The sequence below is a fragment of the Gekko japonicus genome, unplaced genomic scaffold, assembly GCF_001447785.1.
Source record: "Gekko japonicus isolate JY-2015 unplaced genomic scaffold, Gekko_japonicus_V1.1 scaffold508, whole genome shotgun sequence".
Lineage (NCBI taxonomy): Eukaryota > Metazoa > Chordata > Lepidosauria > Squamata > Gekkonidae > Gekko > Gekko japonicus.
The window spans coordinates 142479-167993 of record NW_015164679.1 but is presented as its reverse complement, the minus strand read 5'-3'; the positions used below and the strand labels follow the sequence as shown (position 1 = coordinate 167993).

At 43.6% G+C, this 25515-nt stretch overlaps 1 long non-coding RNA gene across 1 annotated transcript; it reads right to left on the bottom strand.

The window, feature by feature from the left end:
- Nucleotides 1-642: 642 nt before the first annotated feature.
- Nucleotides 643-25172, bottom strand: LOC107108777. Its single transcript, XR_001482453.1, has 4 exons — nucleotides 25146-25172; nucleotides 22386-22456; nucleotides 1181-1249; nucleotides 643-922 (listed from the first exon to the last, which is right to left on the bottom strand). It is a non-coding gene; the product is annotated as an uncharacterized LOC107108777 (long non-coding RNA).
- Between the last annotated feature and the right edge of the window lie 343 nt (nucleotides 25173-25515).

Here is a 25515-nt window from a genome sequence, read left to right as displayed (position 1 = left end):
CTCAAAAGGTCCCAGAAGAGAGCGCTGAGACCACCTGAAAACAGTAGTTTAAAGGCCACCCACTCAGCCCTTTTCAAGCCCTCTGTCAACCCCCCTCCTCCTCCCACTGATAATTTACAAAGAAAAATAAGGGATTTAACACCCCTCACTCCCACCGTTTTCCCACATACCTTAGTACTGAGCTCTGGAAAAGGGAGTAAGGGGCAAGTGGTGTGGAGGGATAGTAAGAGACCTTTATTGAGCAGATAGAGGTTCAGCGCCCCTGCTCAGGAAATCCATTCAACCAGGCCCCAAGAGCTGGGATCCAGCTGCTTGAAAGCATGCATTTATATTAATTTACAGGTTCCCCTAAAGTAAAACATTTTGCAGAGCTATAAGGCTTCTGGTTACTTTGCAGGGCAAAAGAACATTTGCTGATCAGATAAATTCCATTTTGGGAGTTATGATCAGGCTTTTGATTGGTGCTTACATGCTGTAAAATATGCACACCTCTCTTCTAATCCCCCCCAAACAAAATTCCCATTTCTCTTTGGGTTGCAGGGGAGCAAGTATCATTTCTCATAACAAATTTATAGCGCGCATGCGCGCACCCCCCCCCCATCCCATAACATACACTGATCTCAGGAGGCATGGAAGGGGGAAAATATGTCTATTTTATTTCTGAAATAACATAAAGAGACCATATTCTGGGAATAGCTTGCATCGTGGGCTAGGCCAGCCCCGTTAAGGGCACTCTTTGCTCTCCCCACCCCCCAACCCCTTGCTTGGCCTTTTAATTCAGGCAACACATATACGTAGGAATCAGTACAAGTGAGTTCAGTGGAACTTGCTTCTAAGTAAACACTCACTAGAAGGGGTTTCATGATGTCCTAGCGGTGTGGAGGTGGTTTGTTCCATTAAGGCATCCACAAGGGTTACATAACTTGAAAAAACAATAGGGATGTTAGTTAATGCCCAATCATATGTCATAACCAGCATTCACAGGCAAGTTTCTGGTCTCCTTTTGGCAAAGATCACAAGTGCAAAAAAGTGCATAACTAGCCTGCCTTTCCCCCCCTTGCTGGTATTTTCTCTTTTATTTTTCTCCATGAAGAAACCTCCCCAAAGAAAAGACCCTATAAGCAATATTGCACTACTCGATCCCAGAATAAAAGCAGAGGCAATATTGATAGGGTCTTACCCTCAAGGTTCATACACATTGGATGACATACTTCCTGTGTCAGGAGACTTGAGGAGTTTTGTAACATGTCTGTAAAACATGCAAAGGATAAAAGAAGAAAAAGGTTAGAGGACCGAGCATCACTATGAAAACAATCCAATCATTAGACACTTTCTCTTCCCCTGCCACATCCTCTTCAGAAAATGCAAGATATAGAAATTGCATTGGCCTTGCTTTAGATAAGAAATCGAAATAATAAATAAATAAAAATGAATCTTCATTCACCATTTAATCGAAATAATAAATAAATAAATAAAAATAAATCTTCATTCACCATTTTAGTTGCATTTAAATGTGAAAATCGAGTTAGTTCCCCTTATTCACCCTCACAACAACCCTGTGAGGTAGGTCGTAAGCTTTCCCATTGTCAGGTAAAGGAACAGAGGCAGAAAGCAAGTGGTCTGCCCAAGATTCCTGAGTGAATGTTCATGGCTCAGTGGAAAGTAAACTGGATTCCAGAGCCTGCAATCCTGTATACCTCTAATTGGGAATAACTCCCTTTTAATTCAGATCGAGATGGGTAGCCATGTTGGACTGAAGCAGAACAACATTTGAGACCAGTGGCACCTTTAAGACCAACGAAGTTGTATTCTGGGTATAAGCTTTTGTGTGCATGCACACTTCTTCAGATTTCCTTTGAATTCAGTAGGATTTGCCTCTGAAGTAAGCATGAGAGAGATTAAGTTACACGAGCATTTTCACAGAAGACACTAAAACCACTTTTAAAAATTACCTGCATTCTCAAAGACCTGTATTAGCCAGAATGTGGATTTAAACTTAACACCCTTCCATTTTCCATCCCACATTTCTATATTCACACATACATTCAAATGTGCAGATAAACCCCCCTCCCTGTAGTCTGTGCCTCCTCATATTTGTGTGAGTTGATTTAGTCTCAGAAGGTGGACTCCCTGCTTCTTACTTCTGTAGACTGCATGAGTTCCCTTGTCCTGAAGTCAGTTGCTCCCATCCCTCTGTCTTCTTGAACATGCTGTGTGAACTTAAGAGCAGGAAGCTGTGGACCCCATTCCTGATTTTTTTAAGCAAAAGGGAATATCACACTCCCAGTGACCAACTGCCAGTGATGACATCCCAGGGAGGGCAGGAAGCAGCCAGCCATCCTGACATTGTACCTACATCCAGTTCCAGCTGAGAGTCGTCTTCTTCCTGGTTACTAACCCCCCCCCCCCCCCCGAAGCCAGAGGGAGAAGAGGAAGTCATCAGGCACCCTTGCATTGTGCCTGGGTCCAGTCCTTGAGAAGAACCCATTCTCTGATCACTTCTGAGCATTTATTTATCTATTTATTTTTAATATTTATACCCCGCCCTCCCCGCAAGCGGGCTCAGGGCGGCTTACAAGGGAGCCGATCTGCAATTTATATTGCAATTAATTGGTTTTAAGTCGATGCAAGCCACTTTGGGAGCCAACTTTTGGAGGGAGAGGGTAAAAAGCCAATGAACGAATACATAACACAATACAAAATATATGGGAGGCTCCAAAACATTTTTTTGGGGGGGCGGGGTGCATCTAGAGCCCAAACCGGTTTAGGAGCTTGTCACATTTTTCTTGAAGTACTTATGGTGAAGTGGGTCACACAAAGATTCCAGTTAGAAGAGGACCTCCACTGAAAGTAGACATCCATTAAATGCCCTGCCTCCTAATGAAAACTGGATGTAATTGTGCATGCACATCTCCACCATCTGTACAAGACACAAGTGCAAGCCCCTGCCAGGGGCAGGTGTATGTGGGGGTGACAGTTTTGTTGCTCAAGGGAAGTGAACGCAGCTCCCATTCCTCAGCCAACGTGAGTGAGGACTGCATTCCTCCCCTGAACAGTCATCTGAAGGGCAGAAAGAAGCTGGGATCTCCTGTTCCTCTCCAGTCAACGAATCAATTGTGGGTATGAGGGGGGAATGTTTTGGGCTACACGGATTAAAATTAATTCATACAGTTTCTCAAATCCATTCTTTCAAGAGTATTACTACACAAATCATGAGATTAAGTAATGATAGTGTCCAAAGATAAGATGTGCTTCCATATATTATTGCCAGAAGGGAGTCATATTTTGAAATGACGGGGGTCCTCCAAGCACTCTTTAATAGATTCTCCTTTTCCCTTTTGTAGAAGGGACTGCTCTTCAAATAGCTATTCACATCTATGTGAGAAAAGGACTGCAGTTTTTGAAAAGGAAGAAATGACACAACTCTAATTAGAAAATACAGTGGCTAACCCGTGTTTGGCAGGCCTGGTTCACCAACAGTTGCAGCACCTGGCCCCATGATCCACCCTTGAGTTGTTGCCATAAGGAAACGTCGAGCAGAGGAACATCTTAGAACATTTGGGAAATGGAAATCCATTGAAAGTGTGTCATCTAAGTGAATTTTAATTGCCACCAGGACCTTTATGCTTGTTGTTGATTTGTAGTGTTTTTAATAATTGTGTTTTAAACTGTATATATGTCATGTTGGAAGCCGCCCTGAGCCTGCTTTGCGGAGAGGGCGGGGTACAAATTTGATAATAAATAAATAAATAAAATATGGAGGAGAAGCAGGCTGCAGAAGGGACCGTCCCACTCTGGACTGCGGGGAGTTCCTTTGCATTAAAAACTCTACACAAATTGAAAAAAAGAGCGGGGGTGTGTGTGTGACTTTACTGGCTCTCATTGTGCTGTGCTAGTTTTCTGTTTGCGAGGAGGTTTTGGCATAAGGCAGCACTCCGATGGCAGAGGAGTGGAAGCCTTCTCCTACCCCTGGTAGCCAGTACTGCCCCTTCCCATCTGGGTTTCTCCCACCAATGCTTACTTTGGAGAACAAGCACAAGAAATATAAAGAGCAGCCTTGCTGGGTCAAACTGTTTCACACAACATCCATCCAAATGCCCTGGGAAAGCGTATGCCTCGGCCTGATGTATTTAGAAGGCAACTGCCCTTGAATATGTTTTGATTCGTCACCATGGCTAGTAGCCACTCAGGGGACAATCCTCGAGTCTCCTCCAATCTCAGTCAGCGGCCATTGCTACGTCCTCTGGCCATGACTTCCACAAGGTAATTATTTGGTGACTGTGAAGAAATACTTCTTCCTGTCTGCCTTGAATGACTCCCGGTCAAATTGATTGGAGGCCCCCCTGAGTTTTACTACTGTATCACGCGACAGAGCACAAAAGGGATTTTGTAAGGGAGCATTGTAAGCCACCAGAAGAGATGCCATGGTATAAAATTTTAATAAATTAAAAGTCCAACTCCACATAATTTTAGAGACTTCTATCATGCCCCATACTACAGGGAAGAGGTAGGGGGGGCATCAGAGGGGGGAAGGTGTGATGGGCAGGAGCAGGTTCTGCCCCCTTTCCTCCCCATTCTGAACAGACCAATCAGATTCAAATAGGCTGTACGGAAACCTGAGGGGAAGATAACTGTCAACAGCCAACGGACAAAAGGGAGAGCTGGGTTTTGGAGGGAAAAGGGATAGGAGGTATCCTGGACTAGGCAGGGACTGACTGTAGTGTATGGTTTGAAACAGGCAGGGTTTGGAATCAGTTCCTCAAAAAGAACTCAATAAATTGTTAACGCTGGCTATTGTTTCTAAGACTGACAAAGTGAAAGAACCAGCAGTGTAACTGTTAAGTCATAATGCACCTCCCAGCTCTGGTAACTGCGTCAGCTATAAGGCTAGAGTGGGGGAAGCATTACAGGTCACACTTACAAACTAAATAAACTTATGTGTTTTGTTTTTATACCCTTTTTGTTTTTATCCTCAACCAATACAACCCACTACACACTTAGCAGGACCCAGAGAAAAGCCTGTGGGGGGTTGCCATAAGTCAGCTGCAACGTGATGGTACTTGCCACCACCAATAAAAGAAATCCACTTTACCTCACACACCTAAAGTGAACAGTGGATCTGGTATAATTTATTTATTTATTTATTAAATTTCTATCCCGCCCTTCCCAAAAGGGCTCAGGGCGGCTAACAAAAGAGGCATCATAACATAACAGGAGGGTATGGATGGTGAGGTGGATCGCAACTCTCCAGCTGAAGAGACTTCCTATTGGCAAAGTGGTGTTACATAAAATAACAGGAGAAAGGCCTAGATTGTGACAAAAGTCACCTCTTCCACTCTCCACTCTAAATCAATCCCGCTTTACAAATATGTGGCAGATCCACATCCAGAGACTCAGTCACACCACCATCACATCTAGCTAGGGCTTCAGTTTAAACCATGAACATGACCTAAACTATGTCAGGAACATATGAATTGTTAAGGAAAAGTTGTCAACAAACTGGAAGGTTCCTTCTTACATGCTCAAAATGGTAATGGCTGCATGCGTTTTCAGACAGCTGGCAGAACTCATGAGTTATCCTTTCATCATCATCTCTACCACTGGTTCTCTATACCAGGTATTGGTAACTCCTGGCACACATGGCAGCCAATGCCCTGCCAAGCCATTTTGCACAATACACAAGCCAGTTCTGTGCCCAAGCTACCAAGGCAAACTTCTGAGGTACTGGCAGCACCATTAAAATGGGCAGCATGGAAGATGTCAATGGGCATGTCAATGGGCATGATCCCACATAGAGATTCCAGCCTCTAGGTGGGACCTGGGGATCCCCCAGAATTACAGCTCATCCCCAGACTTCAGAGATCAGTTTCCCTGGAGAAAATGGATGCTTTGGAGGGTAGACTCTATGGCATTGTACCTCACTAAGGTTCCTGTCCTCACCAGACTCAACCCCGAAATCTACAGGAGTTTCCCAACTTGGAGCTGGCGACCCCTCATCCCCCAGCCCAGTGGCCAGGGGGACCTGGCAACTCTAATCCCACAACACACTCAGACTCGCATAACCACCAGCCAAGTCTAAGTCAAGCCCCCAAAGTGCTGGCAGCAGCACTAGGGTTCAGCTTGCTTCCATTGTGTTTGGCCAAGTACAGAATTCATCTTTCCCCTTCCCATTGTGTCAGCACAATTTCACAGGTAGACAGGTTTTTATAGTTGCCCATCCCTGCTGTACACTTATAAAGGATGCACATCCAACACTCACTACTGCACACAGATTTGGTACTTCTTGATAGACTTTCTTCATTCTTTTATACACAAATATTCTGATCCTAGGTATATTTTACTTGGGATTCAATACTATTGCTTTTACTCGGGCCTAAACAGTACTGAGCATAAATAGGCCTTCAGCTATAGTACCCCAAAAGAGAAACAGCACTTGTTCCCAAAATCTCAACCAAAATATAGCGGTAATTCTGAACTGAGTTAAGGATTGTCAGTATAGAACCAAAGGCATTATACTTATTCCAGATGAGTAAACTCTAAACAACACGGTGTGGGTTCTGTGCATATCTTCAACTCTGTTCTCCTTTGGTCTGTCTGGTCTCCCCCTCGCCTCCATTTCCCAATATGAACGTCCAACATCATTAAAATGGGCCACCTTCAAAACCCTCTTAAAAAAAAAAAACAGTTTGCCATTTTGATAAGTCCTGTTCCTCTTCTCCAGCAGATTTAAATATGTGAGATGGAAGAAATGGCTTCTTTGTTTAGTCATACATATATTATGCATTCCACACCAATCTGGTTTTTGCCATTTGGTGGTTTTGGCAGGCTGGTGTGAGGTCCTTTGAGGTTGGTACTTTCCCTAGCAAACTGTTCAGCTGGGTCTGGATTTGGGGGGGGGGGGGGAGGAGATGCATTAGTAAACAAAAAGAAGTTTGTTTAAATTGCCTTCCACAGGGAAGACTGAAGAAAAACCAGTTCTACGTAGTAATGTATTTGAATTAAACATTGTCCAAAGCAAATAAAGTAAGAATGGTGGTATTTTTTAATCAGCCCCGCTGTGGGCCCACACAGCCCTTGACCCACCAAGATGTTCACACCCTGGGCTAGCCATAGGTAAAGGTAAAGGTTCCCTTGCTCAAAAGCCAGTCGAATCCGACTCTAGGGTTGCGGTGCTCATCTCCGTTTCAAAGCCAAAGAGCCAGCGCTGTCCGAAGACGTTTCCGTGGTCATGTGGCTGGCATGACTAAACACCAAGGCGCACGGCACGCTGTTACCTTCCCACCAAAGTGGTCCCTATTTATCTACTTGCAATTTCTTGCTTTCGAACTGCTAGGTTGGCAGGAGCTGGGACCAGAGACGGGAGCTCACTCCGTCATGCGGCACACTCGGGTCTCGAACTGCTGAACTACTGACCTTCCACAGCCTGCAGTTCAGCGTCTTAACCACTTGAGCCACCGCAGCTCAGGGCTAGCCATAGGTGCATTGATTTATTTGCTGCTGCTGTTACATAGGGAGGGGAACTAACAAAGGTAGAAAATCATGACCAATCTAGTCAACATTTTTAAAAAGTCATAACAAATTCAAAAATAATCTTACGTAGCACTTATATCAACCACACATTACATCCTGCTGTAATCCTTGTAACGCCTGCAGCATAAACCAATATCCACATAGTTCATAGTTCAGATCAGTGCTCTGACCTGGCTAGCCCAATCTCCTCAGATCTTCGAAGTTAAGCAGGGTTGGCCTTGGCTAGTATTTGGATGGGAGACCACCAAGGAATACCAGGGTCATGACACAGAGGCAGGCAATGGCAAACTACCTCTGAACATCTCTTGCCTTGAAAATCCTATGGGGCCGCCATAAGTCAGCTGTGACTTACTAGTCAAAACAACAAGGTTAGACAGATGGGGACTGAGAGAGTAGCTTCCATAAGGTCGCCTTTTTAACTTGCGGCAGAAATAAAATTGGACCGGGAGATGTTAAAGGATCAAGATCATTATTTTAACCTGCACCGCTATACTAAACCAGTGTAGTAGGCTACTGAGAACAGCAACAATCACATCTTTTTTTAAAACAAAAATAAATTAAACATTCCTAAATGGCTTTTGAAATAAGACAATTGTAACCAACTTTGGAAGATGGGACTAAATCTAGAGCCTGGGCATACTATGGCCAAAACGGCCTTATCCTACATCCCCACCTAGGCAACCATGCTGCCTAGACTTCCAGGGTTACCCTACAGCAGGAGACCTCCTGGCAAACTTATTCATCACCCAATGGAAACTGAAAAGCTGGCGGGAGGAGCTGGGGAGAGCGCTGGAATTGCACCAGTATGCTAACATCACTTCCAGTGATGTCAGTGTGGCAGCATGGCACCAGAGTGCCAGTCCCCACCCCCAAAATGCTTCCAGGGGTTGCAGGCTGTGGCCAGGCAACCCTAATGCTGCCATACAGAGCAGAACCCCAGATGAATACTACAGATAGTATCACATTGATAGAGACAGTCCTTAAGGTAAGACTGTCGAACTCCGTACTATACCCTGATGAATTTCCTGGTTTTGATGCTTGCCTAGAACTGCAAAAGTGAATAGAGGGCAAAGAGCAAGCTTGCCAACCTCCAGGTGGGGCCTGGTCCTGAAATTACACATGCTCTCTTGACTGCAGATCATATGGCTGCTTCAGAGGGTGGACTGTATGGCATCATATCCCTGCTGAGCTCCCTCCCTTCCCCAAACTGCACCCTCTCCAGGCAACTCTAGCAGGCTACAATCTACAGTCAATGGTCTGTATCCAGCTGGGTGGATCACAAGTTGTATTTGCCTATTCAAGCAATCTTAAGTTTCTGAAATCCCACTATTTTCCAATTAACCTGGATATTTTTAGATATTGAATAAATGGCACATTAAATCTCAGCATTTACTGAGACAAGGCATATGGAACATATCCAAGGCTCAAAACACTCCATAAATATTTGTTATATTTTATTATTTTAATATTATCATCATCTATGTCAATACAGCTGAACATTAAACCAAATCAATTTGAACTACTGCTGTTCCCTCCCGCCAATTACAATTTTCACACTTCCACAGTCCCCCTATTTCCCAATTTCGTTTCCTCCTCCTATTCAGTGTGATTCAACTTGGAAACCAACAGTAAAACTCTTCAATCTCCCAGTGCCCCCAACTAGGGTTGCCACCTCTGGGATGGGAAATACCTGGAGATTTGGGGGGGGGGCCAGCCTGAACAGGGCAGGGTTTGGGGTGGGAGGGATCCTGAGCACGGCACAATGACATAGAGCTCACCCTCCAAAGCAACCATTTTCTCCAGGGGAAGCGATCCCTGTAGTATGGAAATCAGTTGTAAAAGCAGGGGATCTCCAGGCCCCACCTGGAGGTTGGCAATCCTACTCCAGCTCCAAACCTCACTGCTCTTGTCCCAAACTATGGCAGCTACTAGTGAGTTACACAGCTGTTGCAAAGCTTCCTCACTTTGGGTGACTTTTCATGTTGACACAGTAATCAAGAGTTCTGTTAGTGGTGACTAACAGTATGTATGGACTTGTGCCATTTGGAGTATGCATCAAAAGACACAAAAACTAGGGGAAAGTAACAAAGACTCAGTTGTATTGGGTGTACGTTTCCCTCTTTAGTACAATTTCCACCAGTTTCTGGAGTTAACAACATGGGTACATGCAGAAGATATCTAGGTTAGTCTAGAGTACCCACTACCCCAAGTTTACCACTTGCTGTGGAGCCCCAGAATGGATACATTTTTTAAAAAAAAATCGATTATGCTAAATAAGGTTGCAAACCTCCATATGGGCCCTTGAGTTCTCCTGGAATTACATTTCCCACTGAGCTCTCTCCTCTCCTCAAACTCACCCCTCCCCAGGCACCACCTGCAAATCTCCAGGAATTTTCCCAAGCCAGAGTGAGCAACCCTAACCTAAACATTTCTTTAAAAATAACTGGGTATAAAGCGCTATCCAAATTTAATACAGGCACAGCAGCCTGCACTAATTATTATTAATGCTATTATTTTATTTATAGCTTGTCTTGCTCACTGAGACTCAGGGTGGATTACACAAGTGTAAATTAATGCACTCAACAGGATGAGACATCTAATAAACAATGTAATGGGACTAAGATTACAGGTGCAAAACGAAGCATAAATTATTAGACATGATATGTTGACAATACAGAAAATGGTATTACACAGGTAAAAAAAACAGAGCACAGAGAGAGTAGCAGAATACATACTGTACACAGTGGTACAGCTCACTGTCCCACCGCTTTTATAAGAGCACCTTCCTGAACCGCATTCTCATAAAACAGCTCATTACCTAACAGCATGCTAAAACTGAATCTATCATTCTATCAATAGGACTGGTTCTCTACCTGAACAACCACTTGGAGTGGCACAATAAGGAGGGTGCCCATACACGGCAGGGACTTAGCTTGCTCCCAAACTGCAGCATTACAGGGAAGGCAGCAGTTAATACTTTATTTGCCATGATAAAAGATCATGAGCCACGCTCCCCCTATCAAAATCACTAAGGAATGTAAACGAATGAACCAAGGCGAGACCGTATAATTTGAACAACTTTGGGATACTTAAGAGAGTGCTCCTAAGAGGGTCTACTCAGAAGCAAATTCCATTTTATTCAACAGGGCTTGTACCCAGGAAAGAGCTCTTAGGATTGCTGCCTTAGTCTTCCAGTACATAATGTTGCTTAGTGTCCTTGTGGACAAACAGAAATCCTTAAGTTTCACAATCACTCCTGAAAGCAGATAACATTTCTGCACTGCAAAACGCATAGGGGGTTCATAACTAGTGGTTTGGAATAATGTCCCTAAACAGTATAAAGGCTCTGTTTAGTTTCTTGTAAGTATGTTTTAAGTGTTATCACAACCAATCATTATCCATAGGATATCTATGGGGGAAAAGAAAGTTGGAAGGCTGATTTAAACCATTTATTTAAAAGCCATCTTTTTCTTGATTTCCGTCACTTTGATTAAAACTCAGTCCATCCTTGTGGAGTATATTTGCTCCTTGCTACCCCCTAAGCACACAAGTCAAAGGAGTGTGGGGGTTCACCTGTTTACAACTCTTTAACCACCCTGACTGTGATTTGAATGGATCACAAAATAATTAATCTGGACAATGTGATTTCAAGTGGGTGCTCGTCAGAACTCGTTTTTCTTTGAAGCATCAGCCTTTTCAGAAGAGAAGCAAAGCAATGCGCGGAAAAATCTGCCATCTTCCTAGTTTCCAAAACATGACAAAATGGGAAGCCAAGTCTGAACCAAGGAAAACTCCTACACATTCTAGATGCACATGCTACATTCTCACTGGTAGTCCACCCTTACTTGCATGCAAGCAGTCCCAGGTTCAGTCCCCGATATCTCCAGTAAAAGATAACCCTCTGCCTAAGACCTTGAGGGGATGCTTCCATTCAGAGAAGACAATACTGAGTTAGAGGGATCAGTGGTCTGACTTGGTATACAGTGGCTTTATAAATTGATAAACCATGTGCCTGGGACCATGGCTTGCTGGTAAAGCCCCTGCTTTGCAAGCGGAAGATTCCCAGACCTCTCCAGTTAAAGGCTCTCAGAAAAGACATTTATCTGCCCAAGAGCTAGATGGACCAATAGCTTGACTTGGTATAAGGCAATGACCTATGTATAACCCTAAAGAGGCGGTCTTTGGAATGCATGCAAGGGTGATTTTAAAATAAACGTTTAAAGGCCCATATTACGACATATATTCTATTTATTCCTCCTGCTGGGCTCTATCTTGAGATACGTTTAGAAGCCATCTTCCCTCCCCACACCCCATTCTCTGACCACTTTTAATAGAAACAAAATGTCACCAAGACCAGTTTGAAAACCATGCTGCTTAAGAAGGGAAAGCAGGAAGACAAAGATTTCCACGGATTTCTTGTTACCCTGTCTTGCAATCCTCCGAAGCACATGGAAGCAAAAAACTCAGCAGGACACTCTTTCCAGACAAGTGTTTGTAAAGCCAAGGTCTCCTGCCCCTGTGCAGTCATCATGGTGTTTTAAAGCAACACAGAAGCCCCTTTGCTGTCTGCTGTGGATCGATAATTTGGGTTACAAGGCAGTCTGAAAACATTTCGGCATTAAATACAAATGAATGATCTGGCTTACACAGTCTACAAAATGGTCAGACCAAGCTAAAAGAAACTAAAATGCTACACAGACTTACCTAGGAGTAAGCCCCAAAGAACAGAGCAGAACTTACTTCCAAGTATCAGTGCTATACAGCAATAACACAAGTTTACTAGTAGGAACAGCTAAAAAAAAAGTCACACAAAGCTGAAAGGAAACTTTCAAGTTCAGCAGAACACTTCTTCGATTTCATTTAATCGAAACTGAAATTTCATTTAAATTCACCCTGAAGAATTCTGCTGGAATTCAAAAGCGCGCTCATTTAATCTGAACTGAAATTTCATTTAAATTCACCCTGAAGAATTCTGCTGGAATTCAAAAGCGCGCTCATTTAATCGAAACTGAAATTTCATTTAAATTCACCCTGAAGAATTCTGCTGGAATTCAAAAGCGCGCTCATTTAATCGAAACTGAAATTTCATTTAAATTCACCCTGAAGAATTCTGCTGGAATTCAAAGGTGCGCTCACTCCTTGTGATTTTTTAGTTTGTTGATCTTAATATAAAAGAATCATATCACTACACACAGTTGTCTGCATTTTTTGTTCTAAATTCTTGGGTGATTTCACCTCTTTTGCTACTATTCCTCAACTTTTCTTTCCACACCAACTTTCATGTGCATAGGGTGTCATCCTGGAAAGAGAAATTTTAAAAAGATCTGTTTTGAATTTTCAGTCCAAATTACTATTTTACAAACTGTTCATACTTCCTCATAGACCCATAATAAGTAGCAGCAGTTTTAGAGAGCAATTCTCTTCTGGAAAATCTATTAATAGTGATGGCACATAATTTGATTTCTAAGTTCAATAAATTTGTTTCTACTTGCACATGTGGATCCCCCCCCCCTTTTAATCCTTTTGGGATGGGTGCCACCCTCCTCCTTTTTTATAATATGAAACAGGATAGCCAGATTTGTATAGTTTGATTTTATTCTCCTGGAATGCTTTGGCTAACACAATATGAAATCAATCAAATATTTAACATGACATAACCAACATTAATAATATTACACCATGCTACTTGTAAAGAACATTAAGGCAGAAAATAATTTATATTTTGTAATATTCCAGTTCTTTTTATTAACATTTCAATTAACAGAGAACATAAGAGTACCTCACATATACAATTCTCAGGAATCCTTACAACAGCCTTGCAGGGTAGGTCAGCAATTTCATGAGATGCAGATTGCCACAGGGACATTTCCACTCACAGACTTCGCTACTGCATTAGCCCATCTGTTTTCGCAATATTCAGTTTTGTCTTCTTAACATTCCCTGTGAGATAAGTGGGGGTGGGGAGACCTGAGGCTCAGAAAGGACCATTTGCCCAAGGCCACCCTGGATCTAAGCTATATTAAATCTTCTTGCCTCAAGACCAGTACCCAGATCACCATGAACTGGAAATTGTTTTTAAAAACTGCAATGTGGTTCGGTTTGATAGTTATTCTGCAATGCAAACATATCTGTGCTGCTGTGTTATGCATCTCATGATTGGAATGTACCAAGCTGCCTTCTACCAAGGCAAGCCACCTAGCAAAATATTTCTCCTCTGACTCGAAGGGGTATCCAGAGTTTCAGGCAAAGGACAGTCTTTCTCACCACTTCCCTGCCATCCTTTCACTGTTCTTTAAACATCCTTTATCTGGACTGAACCTAGAACTTTCTGCCATGAAAAGAATCAACTGCTGAGCTACAAACCATACTCTTTGTAAGCTTATGTGTATAACTGATAGATATTCAGCATTTGGTTACCCCTTAACTAAGGTCTGCTACATTAAAAAAAAATGATCTGGCAACACTATTAAGGGTATTCTTCAGAGATGCCATACTTTGGGGGAAAGGGGGGCGGGGAGACAAAATCTGGTTAAAATCTGAACTCTTTTGAGTAACTGAGATACACGTCAGCATTTTCCAAGCTCTTTAGAACAATCCCTAATTTTGTATCCATAGCTGCTTTTAATGGATTTCAAACACTGTCAACACCAGGCGCTCTTTAACAGGGAAATTCCCATTCATTTGAATGTTTGTAAATTGCACCCACAGAAAGGTGTTTTCTGGCAAAATACCTAAGGATCAAAAGATAAGCCATTATTTCTGCAGAGACCATCAATTCATTGAATTTGAGTTTTCATCCTACTTCTATTTTTTTAATTAAATGTTGCCTTTTTTAATTCTCTTTACAATTTTTTTAAAGGACTACATTTTTTGCATTCCAACCTTGGCTTCTTAAGCTATCTAGCAAGTTGGTACAAATCCTCCCAGAAAACAGAGATTCTTTCAGCCCTGCAAGAGCTGACCTGCTCAGATGTGTTTGGTAAGGATTCCTAGATCTCCACAAACACTAAGCTAAAAGCACTCCCCTATTGGGGAATGTATTCTAAAACATCCCCTCCATGCCTTTCTGAGTATCTTCCCAGTTTTCTATGCTCTGTGAGGGGATTCCCTTCTAGAATGCCTTTGTTCCTTTAAATTCCCTTTTTGAATTTTTTTTTGCCTTTTTGCAGCAACATTCTCTCAGTTTAAAAGGAATAACATGCTACTCATTGCCTTTTTGCAGCAACATTCTCTCAGTTAGCAAAAGCCAGATCTGCATCTGTGAGTCCTTTTTAAAAGGAATAACATGCTACTCGAATAGCTCAGATGTGCTTTAAAAATACACTGATACACATACAATATGGCTTCTCTGCATAGAATTTGTCAGGGTTTACTTAGGGGGTCAAGCTGGAGGGGAAACAAAGGTGGGGAAGGCAAAATACACTGAATTCTATCACCTTTAAAGTGATGATGAGTTCTTTCAGTATTTCCTGATGGGCTTGTAACAATCACACTCTTTTTAGTTCACTGGCACCTTAAAGCCGAACAATGTTTATTTCAATATAAGCTCAATGTTGTTAAGTCTTTAGGATGTCACTGGACTTTTGTTTTATTGTGCTACAACAGACTAACACAGCTACCCCCTTATAATAAAGCTAGGCCTCTCAGTGCTGACTAAGTTAGACTAGAACAGAAACATTCACCTAGAGATTCAGGCTAGAAGTATTTCAATGGGCAATTAACCTGTATTAAGCAATCTTCAGTATGAGCCATCAGGGAAATCCAAATACCTTCTCTCCACAAGTTAGGGGCACATCCTTGAGGCCCCATAATACAGATTAGCCAGTACCTTTTCAAAAACTTTAACCGCCTTTTATTGCTCAGCGGAGAGATTAAAGTATGGTTAACGGGCTGGTCCCCCAGATCAATCCCTGTCTATGGTTCTTACAACCCTCTGGGAAAGCATGCCTTTTGCTCGGATATAGTGAATACTCACACAACATGAATTAGAATATTCATCTTGGCATGGCTGTAGGACAAATACGTAATTTTTGAGCATTACAACTTTGATTTGGGAAAGAAAAACACCACAATTTTTAGGTGCTCAATTTAAGATGTAAAATTTAAAATAACACGCATGACAAGGTGCTTGCTCATTTTCCCATCCACACTCTTTACCATTTTGAGAATCCTATCTGGAGAGATGGGAACAGACCCTCTCAGTTGGATTTCAGTTGTTTTCCCCTGTCAAGTCACAGCTGACTTATGGCAACGCACTGTTATAACAGTTATAACCATTACAACAAGCCTGTGAGGTAAGACAATATTATCGTCCTCTTATTTCCAAAACAGGATGGCTCACGTAGGCCAGCTAAGGAATTCACAGCAGACCCAACATTTGAACCTGAAAGCTCAAGGAGCACAAGCCCACAAAGACTTCTCAAACAGGCCGAAGGACACCCCATTGATTTCAATGGAATTAGCTTCACACCATCAATGCACCATCAATTTATACTCAGCCTTTCCCAAAGAAAACTCACTGTGCCACTCTAAGGAGTTACACCCTTCTAAAATCCATTGAAGGCGATGGGTCTGGAAGGGTGAAACGCTGCTTAGGATAGTTAAGATTCAAGCACCTCAGAGACCAAGAAGATTTTGAGCTTATTGGTCTCTAAGGTGCTAAGGGAGTCGGATCTAACTGTTCTAGTGCAGACTAACATGGCTGCCCCTCTGAAAGTATCTGCTTACGATGGCATTGTAAAGTAAAAGCTGGGGAGGGGTAGGTCTTACTTCTCCCCCCCTTAGTGCTCATCCCCCCCCAAAAAAAACCCTCCAGGTTTAAGAGCAAGAATCTGATAACTGCAGAAAAAGGAGGAAGAAGAGGGATAATTCCCCAAAGAAACACCATCCTCTCTTGACAAGTTAAACCATCTGAATTCCCTTTCCACTCCAGCTGGTTGGGTAGGCAGGGAGGAAAGCTGGACAATCTCCTCCTCTACCCAGTGAGCCCTAATATCCTATGTATGTATGACCCCCCCTTTTTACAGAGGGGTTCTTTTTAACAACTTTATGCAATAACAGGATGGAAGCTGTCCCACAGCCCTTCCCCACCTCAGGCAAACTTGATTCCCTGCATTCCACACAATCCCCCCTCCTCCCAGTGCCCATTTGGATACAAAACTTGCAATGTTACACACACACACACACACACACACACACTCGGTTTCCTTTGTAAATACACACACTCCAGAAGGGGGCCTTTGCTTCCGAATCCCCCTCCTCCCCCCCCTCTCCCCACACCACCGCCCTCTTCTCCTTTTCACTGTTAAATTCCTCAGCCAGCCGGGGTCAGAAACAAGCCACCTCTGGAATGTGCAACCTCCATCTTCGGAGCAGAATCTGTCTCAGGAACACACACTCCTCCCCGGCAGACACCCCTCCCAAAAGGAGATCCGGTTCCTAGCTGCATTTTTACTATTTTCGGAGTCACTCCCAGAGGCACAGATTCTTAGAACGTATTGTCTCAATGAATCATTGAGGCCAGGGTAAGATGCCTCCCGAGGAGCAACCACCTACTGTACCTTTTACAAGCAGGAAATGGCGCACAGCATACTCACTGCTCGCCACCTAAGCCTCAACATTTGCTCATCTAGAAATCTGGCTTGGTTCAAAGCAGATAAAATTGGGGGGCTATTATAAGAACCGATGACACACCTCCCCCCAAAAGCTGAATTTCCTGAGATGCTGGCATGGCTCATTCTCTCCCCCACCCCACGCATTCTGGTCACACATCTATCTAGACACAACACCAGGAATCAACTCCTGCCTTCCACCCTTTCTTCAGACACAGGGGGAAAAGGGAGAGGGGGTCTAGTATTGAAATTGCTCTTTCAGATGTACAACATGGAGGTCACCAAGTTGTTAAGCTCGCACACCCAGTTATGCAACCAGGCAGAGTAGAGGTGGAAATCCCAGAGCCTTCCAGCCTCAGCCTAATCAATGCTAACATCAGGACTTTGTAATGTATACGCTGCACTTTTTGTGGTGGGGAGGAGAAAATTACACAGCAACTAAAAGAGCAATACTGGGGGCATGGGTAAACCTTTTGTTTATTAGATAAGCATTTTTTCCTGGGTTCCAGCAAAATACTTCCCCAGATGGAATTGTTACCCACCCAGAAGAGTTCATCAATTGCTTTAATTTATTTTAAAGGTATGTGGAAAATGCCGTATTAACAAGAGCAGCAGCAGAACTTTTTCCGTAACAAACAAAACAGCCTTAACATTATATGAGGTTGTAAGCAACAGCCAGTTTCACTAGAAGCCTGGAATGGAGTAGGGTAATAAATGCTGCAGAGTGTCTTAAAAGTCCCAGATTCAGATCCTATCTAGATCACAAACTCTTGTCAATACAGTCACAATCACCCAGAAACCCCACCCTCAGGAAGACCGGAGGATAACAATACCTTACAAGATTGTTGTAAGAATATAGGATACACGCGAAACACTTTGCTACCTGAAGGCTGAAGAACAGTACAGTATTAGCTATGATCAGGACTAAAAGTCAATAATTTATTATGGTCCTAGATCAGCCAAGTAAAACATACATGAACACAGTGGCTACAAGACACATATATGTATACAGTCTTCCATTTATATATCTGTAATATATCTGTAAAGGCAATACGTATTACTGAATCTCCATCGAACCTTAGTAGGCTCTGGAAACTGCACAGAATCTGGCAACTTTATCCAAGGTTTCAGATTCAAGGCCTGCCAGAAGAAAGGAGGTACACCATCCCTCTGACCTTCCTGGGATTTTTTTGGGAGGACAGGTGTAATAAATATGTATCTTAAGGTCATCATTAGAAGGGCCAGTGCAACAGCTCATGTCCATCCATTTCAATTTCCCCAACAACCCAAGGGCATAAATGCCCCTGAAGTGGAATACCACGGTATCTCCCTTCTAATCAAGCAGATGGAAGAACACTGAAATGGGCCAGAATGAACACTGTCCTGTGTTTGGGAATCAATACATTTGCTAGAAAGTTCAACCACACCAATTCCTTGTTCCTGAAGTGATGGTAGCATAGCTTCGATGATAAAGTGGTGTGCTAGACAAATGGCCAGAAAGGTATTTCAAAATTCCTTGGGGCCAGAATCAGTTTTCATAGCCATGGTCTGGGATGCAGAAAAGTAAACAGTGGTGGCGCCCAGTTCTTCCCAGCCCTTCCTAACATGAAGGTCATATAGAACCTGGGTTAAATGTTCAGTGGAGTACAAACGTCAATGCAGAGACATAACCAAATGGGAGACCAGTGATTGTGGGAGGATAGTACACAGTATCTAATACCATCTCTCTATTCTGTTGTCTATTTACATTAAAAAGGGAACAACAAAACACTGACTCAATATATCCATCTCCAAGCATGGAAAGAGAGATGTTTGGCTCCTTGAACGGGAACAGAGAAAGGGAGAAGTCAACAATCCATTCCTAAAGCATTTCTGGACTTTTGTCGAATGGGATGTGTACATTGTGCTCTCTAACTTGATGATGGGAGTCCAAACTTTAGAAAAGGAGAGGGTCCATTTTCTTCTACAAAAGGGGGTACCCACCAGGAAGGACACCCAAGGCTCCAGATGGCCGTGCATTCTAGCCCAAAAGGCAAAATCCACAAAGATCTAGTTTCCAGTATTATGATTTCCTTTCCTCTCTCTCCCTCTCCCCCCCAAACCTTTTCTCTTCTAAACTAACAAATCTGAGTCCTACAAAAAGAATCCCCTCTTCTCCCCTCCCTCTTGTAATGCCCTTCTCCCTAGCAGCTGTTCAGAAGGATTCCACATCTGCTTCCAGCAACCATTCCAAGTGACAGTCTCCAACATATTGTTATTTAAACGAGATCAATTCTTAATACAATGTTGCTATTTATAAGCTCTGCAGAGTACCAAACAGTCTCCCACGTTTGCTAGGGAGAACCACACAGATTTCAAATCCTTATAGATTCAGTATCTACACACCCTCTCTGTTGTTGGGGATTTTGTTTTAAAAACTATTGACCCTCAGCAATAATTTCTCTTTTCCAAACAAAAACAACATAAATCCATTGTCAAAAGTAGTCCAAAATGGGAACCAGAAATAACAAAAACCTCTGAGATGTTAGCAAAATCTATATATTCACAAGGTTCTTTTAAAACACACAGAATTCCCATCTTGTGACCCTAGAACTCGCTGGCCGCAACAAGATAAGAGAAAAGAGGTCTAGCAGAGGAAATGGAACATTCTAAAGGAGGTCTTTTCAGGGGCATCAAGCCTACAATTACACTGGCTTTAGATGTACACAACTGCACCACCAGTGGGTGGCGAAATACTCTACCACCATACATAACCATGATCGTAGAACAGAGACCTCCTGTTGAATCTTTATATATATAAACACACACACACACATATATGCAAATGTTGTCAAACATGGCCCAGAAACATAAAACACATTTTGACTTTTGAAAGGTTCTCAGGAGTCTGAGGGGATGCTGGCCTTGCTAAACTGGATTCAGTCACCAGCGAACAAGAGTGCCTGCACACCGTGGTTGGTCATAAGGAGTCAGGACGTATTAGAACTGGAACCAAATGCTTTGACAATATTATTGCACTGCTTAATTTGTGTAGACAGTAGTGCAACATTGTCAGAGCCGGCGGTCCCAGCAGCCCACTGGTGCCATCATACACAGCTGCCCTGGCATTCTTCTCCTGCCCCCAGGAGAGAGAGGTTTGCCTTACAAATAATAGGGGTTTGCTGGTGATCGCCAATAAAATGCAGCTCAGAATGGCTTTCAGTTTATTTGAGACAAGGCTCGAAAAAGGACCAAAGGCACATACGTTCCCCCCCCCCGCCCTTTACTTTTGTATAGATTCAACAGCTTTTCACCACATGTAAGCTCGATACGTGTACATTGTCATTAAATATTAAATCACACTGAGGGCTGAAAAGTATTTGAAATTCCTAGGTGGCGGCAGCACATTTTTAGAAACCTCAATCAAATGCTTAAGTGTCGAAAGTTCTTTTCCATCCTATATTGTGAAAATACTAGGCAAAGTCACAAAAATCAACAAGGAAGGATCATTGCAAAGTGTGAGCATCTTCTCCATTCCCTTCAGTTACACCACCTCCACATAATTTCAACTAAACAACAGACGGGGTGAATTTTTTTTAAGGGTTGCATATAAATAGTCAAGACATTTGCTAATGGTTTATTTTCATCTCTCCTTCATTCTCAAAGCTATTTCCATTGACCTCCTTCTACTGAAGGTTTTTTTGGGTTTTTTGTTGTTTTTGACTGGGCCACACATGAGCATTAAAACAACAACAACTTTTCAAAGTGCCAGCAACAACATTGCAGGATGCATGACATTTGGCTTAAGAGGCCTCTATGCAGGTACAGAATATCCATTCCAAAATTGATTTGTGTGTCAAGAGGGTTCTGCCCCACTAAAATACCCAACACATACTTTACTTGTCTGATCATCATCTGAATTCATGTAGCATCTGAGAAGAGCATCTGCATGCACACAAACACACAAATGAAACACACAAAGCCACAGCATTTAAAGTCAGCCATCTAGGAAGCTGCTTGGTGACCATCTTAGGAAGCAGAGAATGCAGAAGGGCCAGTCTGCTGTTATAGGAAAGGAATCGTCATTATAACATTTCAACAGAGGCATACATAACATGAAAGCTTGGGGTGGGGAGGAGCGTAATGAGTCATTTCCAAGACATGGGTAAACAAATGAAATAATTCCATGTTTCAAATTCCCTTTGGAATCCTGCATAGTAAATATTCAGGCAAGCACACAACATTCTACAGTTTGGGGTGAGCAAGGAAATAAGGAAGATGAAACACCCTCTTTTCCTGGTTCAGTAACACACCTCCATGCAACAAACCTTATTCCATACCCCTGATCACAAGTAACGCCAGAGAATCCTGGAATTCTACAGCTGGTTTCCCCATTCTGAAGAGGGAGGGGCTCTCAGAGAAGGTTCTGTATCTGCTAGCCAATGCCCTTTTAATATTGCACTGCTAATCATACTTGCCAGTAGTACAACAGAAAAAGGGCTCCAGCCAACAGTTGACCACAGAGAGACTTTCCAGCAAGACTCAAGTGACTCCTCGCAGGGATGGCTTTTTCTGCATGGGATTCACCATCAATACTGATCCAGAAGCACCCACATCATAAAGGCAATTCTAACCACAAGCATGTAAATGCAGGGGGCTTTCTTCTCCACTATATTAACAAGTGTTCTTTTTTAAAAAATCAGAAGTCAGTCTAGAATACAATCTAGTGCTTCTTCCATCCTGGGTTTTAAAAAAACACAACTATTTGAGCAGAGTAAAAAATATATATATAACCACAAACAAGAATAATGAGATGGTTTCCCCCAAACATTTCCTAAGACAACAGTATAAAACCTGATGTGTATTCTACTACCACTCAGGTAGGGAGATTCCACATAGATTAGAAACTTTTAAAACTTTAAATTTGATCAACAATCATTCATGGAGTATTCGATTTGGCTGCTTCAGTCCTTAACTCATTTGTTTAGAAGAAACCTCATTGATATTGGTGGAATTTACTTCCAACTATTCATGAACAGAAGCAGAGAGAGTTTGAGTTAACACTAAGATTCATTATTTAACCATTTTTGACCCTATAAGCCTCATAAATCCTAGCATATTTTGCAAAAATAAGCTTAAAATGTCTGTGCTAACATTTCCCCCCTTTTGAAATGCTTAAGAATAGGGAGATAAAACTGCCTAATAACTGCGTAACAGAAGATCAGAATAATTTGTCACAAGACAGATTTCAAGACAATAATTCACCTTTTTGAAACAGTTTGAATCTTGGTATCTTCCATTTCCTAACACCACTTGAGAAAGTTTCAGCACTGTGGCTTCAAAAAACAAAGTTTAAGGCATTTAATTTTTAAAAAAGCAATGGAACCATCTTTAAAAATTGCAACTATATCAAGATATTTTTCTAGTGGATTAAATAGATCTTTGGGGGGGGGGTTAGAAAGAGTTTTGCCTGCATCAGTAAAATGACTCTTTTCTAAAGTCAACTTTCTGCATTCACTGCACAAAGTTTTAACAGGTGATAAAATTAGCCAAATAGTTGAATTAATCCAGATTCCATGATTTTAGGCTTTCTACAAAAGGGAATTTATTGTGTTTTCTCTTGGCGGTAGAAAGATCTAGGCAGACTTTGAAGGTCAGGCCAACTCTGCAGACATTTAAAAGTTAAAAAGAGGGGAGGTGGGAGAGATGAAAGTGGGAAGGGGGGAAAGAGCCAGGCTAAGAATGCATTGTTTTGTTTTATTTCTCAGGAGTGGAAGTTTTCAAAAAATCCCCCAGCTCTGGGATTGTGACCCTGGATGCGGTTCTCTTACACAACTGGGAGACCACACACTAGGGAGACCTTGCCCAGAATTGGGGCAAAGTGCAAGAATCCGGGGCGGGGGGAGAGATACCATCGGGTTGTCCGCCCCGGTTTCTTTTGTAAGAGCGCGCATGCCAAGCAAACATTTGCTTTTAGGAAAGAGGAATACGAAGCCCATATAACAGAAAGACTAGCGATCGCTCGCGAGTTTTTGCCTTGTTTCAGTGTCGGGGGGAAGCCAGGAGAGAAGGAACCAAGAACCAACAGCTCCCCTCCCTCCCATGGATTCCCCAAAGAAGACCTCCTCCCCGGCCGAACGATTTCATTAAAAGGCAGTAAAACCCGAGAATCGCGCCGTGCTCCTTTCCTAAGGCGCAGGCTACCGGCGCAAACTTCCAACACACGCAAAAAAAGCCCTCTCGGAAACCCTATACTCACTGATTTAAAAGGGGGGGAGCGTGGATTCTCCTCTGCCCCCCCCCCCCCAATCTCCCAATTAATTCGTGATCTCTCCCTCCATTTCTGAAAATTCTTAAACTGTTTCCCGGGGGAGGGGGGGACGACACGAAATCAACTAGTTGGATCTCTCGCTCGCCTCCAGAAGCCCTTTCCAACAGCAGCTTGACACAAACGCGCACACACGCTTTGCACTCCGGATCTTCAAAACAGAGATAATCGCGGCGTTCAAAGGCACGGAGTTTCGATTTGGCGTCCCATCGGCTCGATATCGGCCTCGAAAGTTGGAAGCCTCGCCTTGCAACGCGCCCCGACGGCCCAAGGAAGCGTTCGGCGAGCCGTTTCGTAAGCTCTACTACGGGAGCATTCACGGGGGGAGCAGGTATTTAAAAGGAAAACTTACAAAACTCCCCCCAACAGGGGGATGCAGAGCCCAATTCCCGCCTGCTCCGCTGCAAACATTTCTTAACGCCTTTCAACGCAGGAATCGAGATGGAGTATTTCAACCCAAAATAAAAACCTCCGGATCTCAAGGAAGAGAAGAGAAGCTCCCCCCCCCCGATAATAATAATAAAGAAAGGAAGAAATTCGGCTTAAGACGGAGAGGAGGACCGGGTGCGAAAAATCCCGAGGCTCCTCCGAAGGCAGAAATACATACAAAGGAATCGGCAAACCACGCCGGGAAAACATCACAGAGCGAGAGGGGAGAATTCGCTCATTTAAAGTCCCCAAAACAAGAGGCACAGAGAATGCCCAAAAGGAGGGGGGGCGAAATCCTAACCAACCCGCCCCTCCCCTCCTACTACCTAAGTAGCATTTCAGAGCTGGAAGGACTTAAAGGGGTGTGTGGAGGGAAGAGGGGGAGCACATGGCCGAGACTCTCGGCTCTCACCCAGAGACACACACCCACACCCCGCGCTATCCGCGGTCCCCAGATTTTTTTCTGCTAACTTTTTCTTTCCCCCACCTTTTCAGCAAAGGGGGATCGAAACCAAGGGCCGGAGAGCAAGACCCGTCCCGGAAGCTCCCGACTCCCCCCGCAAAGAGCGAGGGGAGCATCTTGATCCAGGCCTGCCTCGAGGGGGGGTCTTCTCCCCCCTCGTCCAACCCTCCCCTCGCTGCTCCATCTGGCCCCTCTTTGCAAGCGGCGGAGGGCCCTGGCTACCGGGCCACGGGAGAGGGGGACGCCCCCCACACCCCCGATCTCCCCCCCCTTTTTAAACGCCCAGCTTTAAATCGCCTTTTGCATTCAACCCCCCTGCACCTCCCCCTTTTAGCCTTGAGCCCCCGCCATTTCCGCCCAGTCACCCGGATGCTACTCACAAAACAGCTACAGAGAGAGGGAAAAGAGAGAAAGAGAGAGAACCGCGCACAGAGACATCCATGGGGGCGGGGGGGCATTTCCCCCTCCTCGGGGTTTTTCTTTTTTTATGAATGGTACCTGGCCCAGAGGAGGAGGAGGGGCAGAGCTGCTGACCAGGGGTTAGGGGTGGGTTAGGGTTGGACTGGGGAGGAGGGAAGGGGTGGGCGAGGAATCCGAAGAAAGGAAGGGGAGCTGGCTGGGAAAAGTTGGCAAAAGAAGAGCCCAGAGCGACTTGGCGCCCCTCTGCCCCGTCTCCGGGTTCCTTGGCTCCCCGCCTCTCTTGCATGGGAATGCCCGGCTTACAGCTTCGGCTTCTAATCAATGAAAAACTGGGGGGGGGGGAAGAGAGAGAGAGAAGAGAGGGGGAAAATCCTCCAGTACAAACCTCATGGCCTCCCAGCTCCAGCCTCCATCTTTGACTAGTTGACATTCACCTCCTGCCTGACCAAATTCTCCATTAGCATACTTCTTTTTCCATTGGTCCGTCCTTGCGCTAGTCTTTGCCACCGTTCTTCCCATTGGCTGGCAAGGGGGATATTTAAAAATATCATCTCCACTCCCATTGGCTCCCCGCGCGCTTCACGTCACAGCAACTCTTTATTTTAACAATGAATGCACAAACACATTCTTCCATTCACAAATTTCCCCCCCTCTCTCCATGTACTTTTTTTTGCCCGCCTTTTCTTCAAACTGGATTTCCATTGATTTTTTGTTTTGTTTCGGCTAAGGGGGTCCTAGTTGCAAACAGATAAATC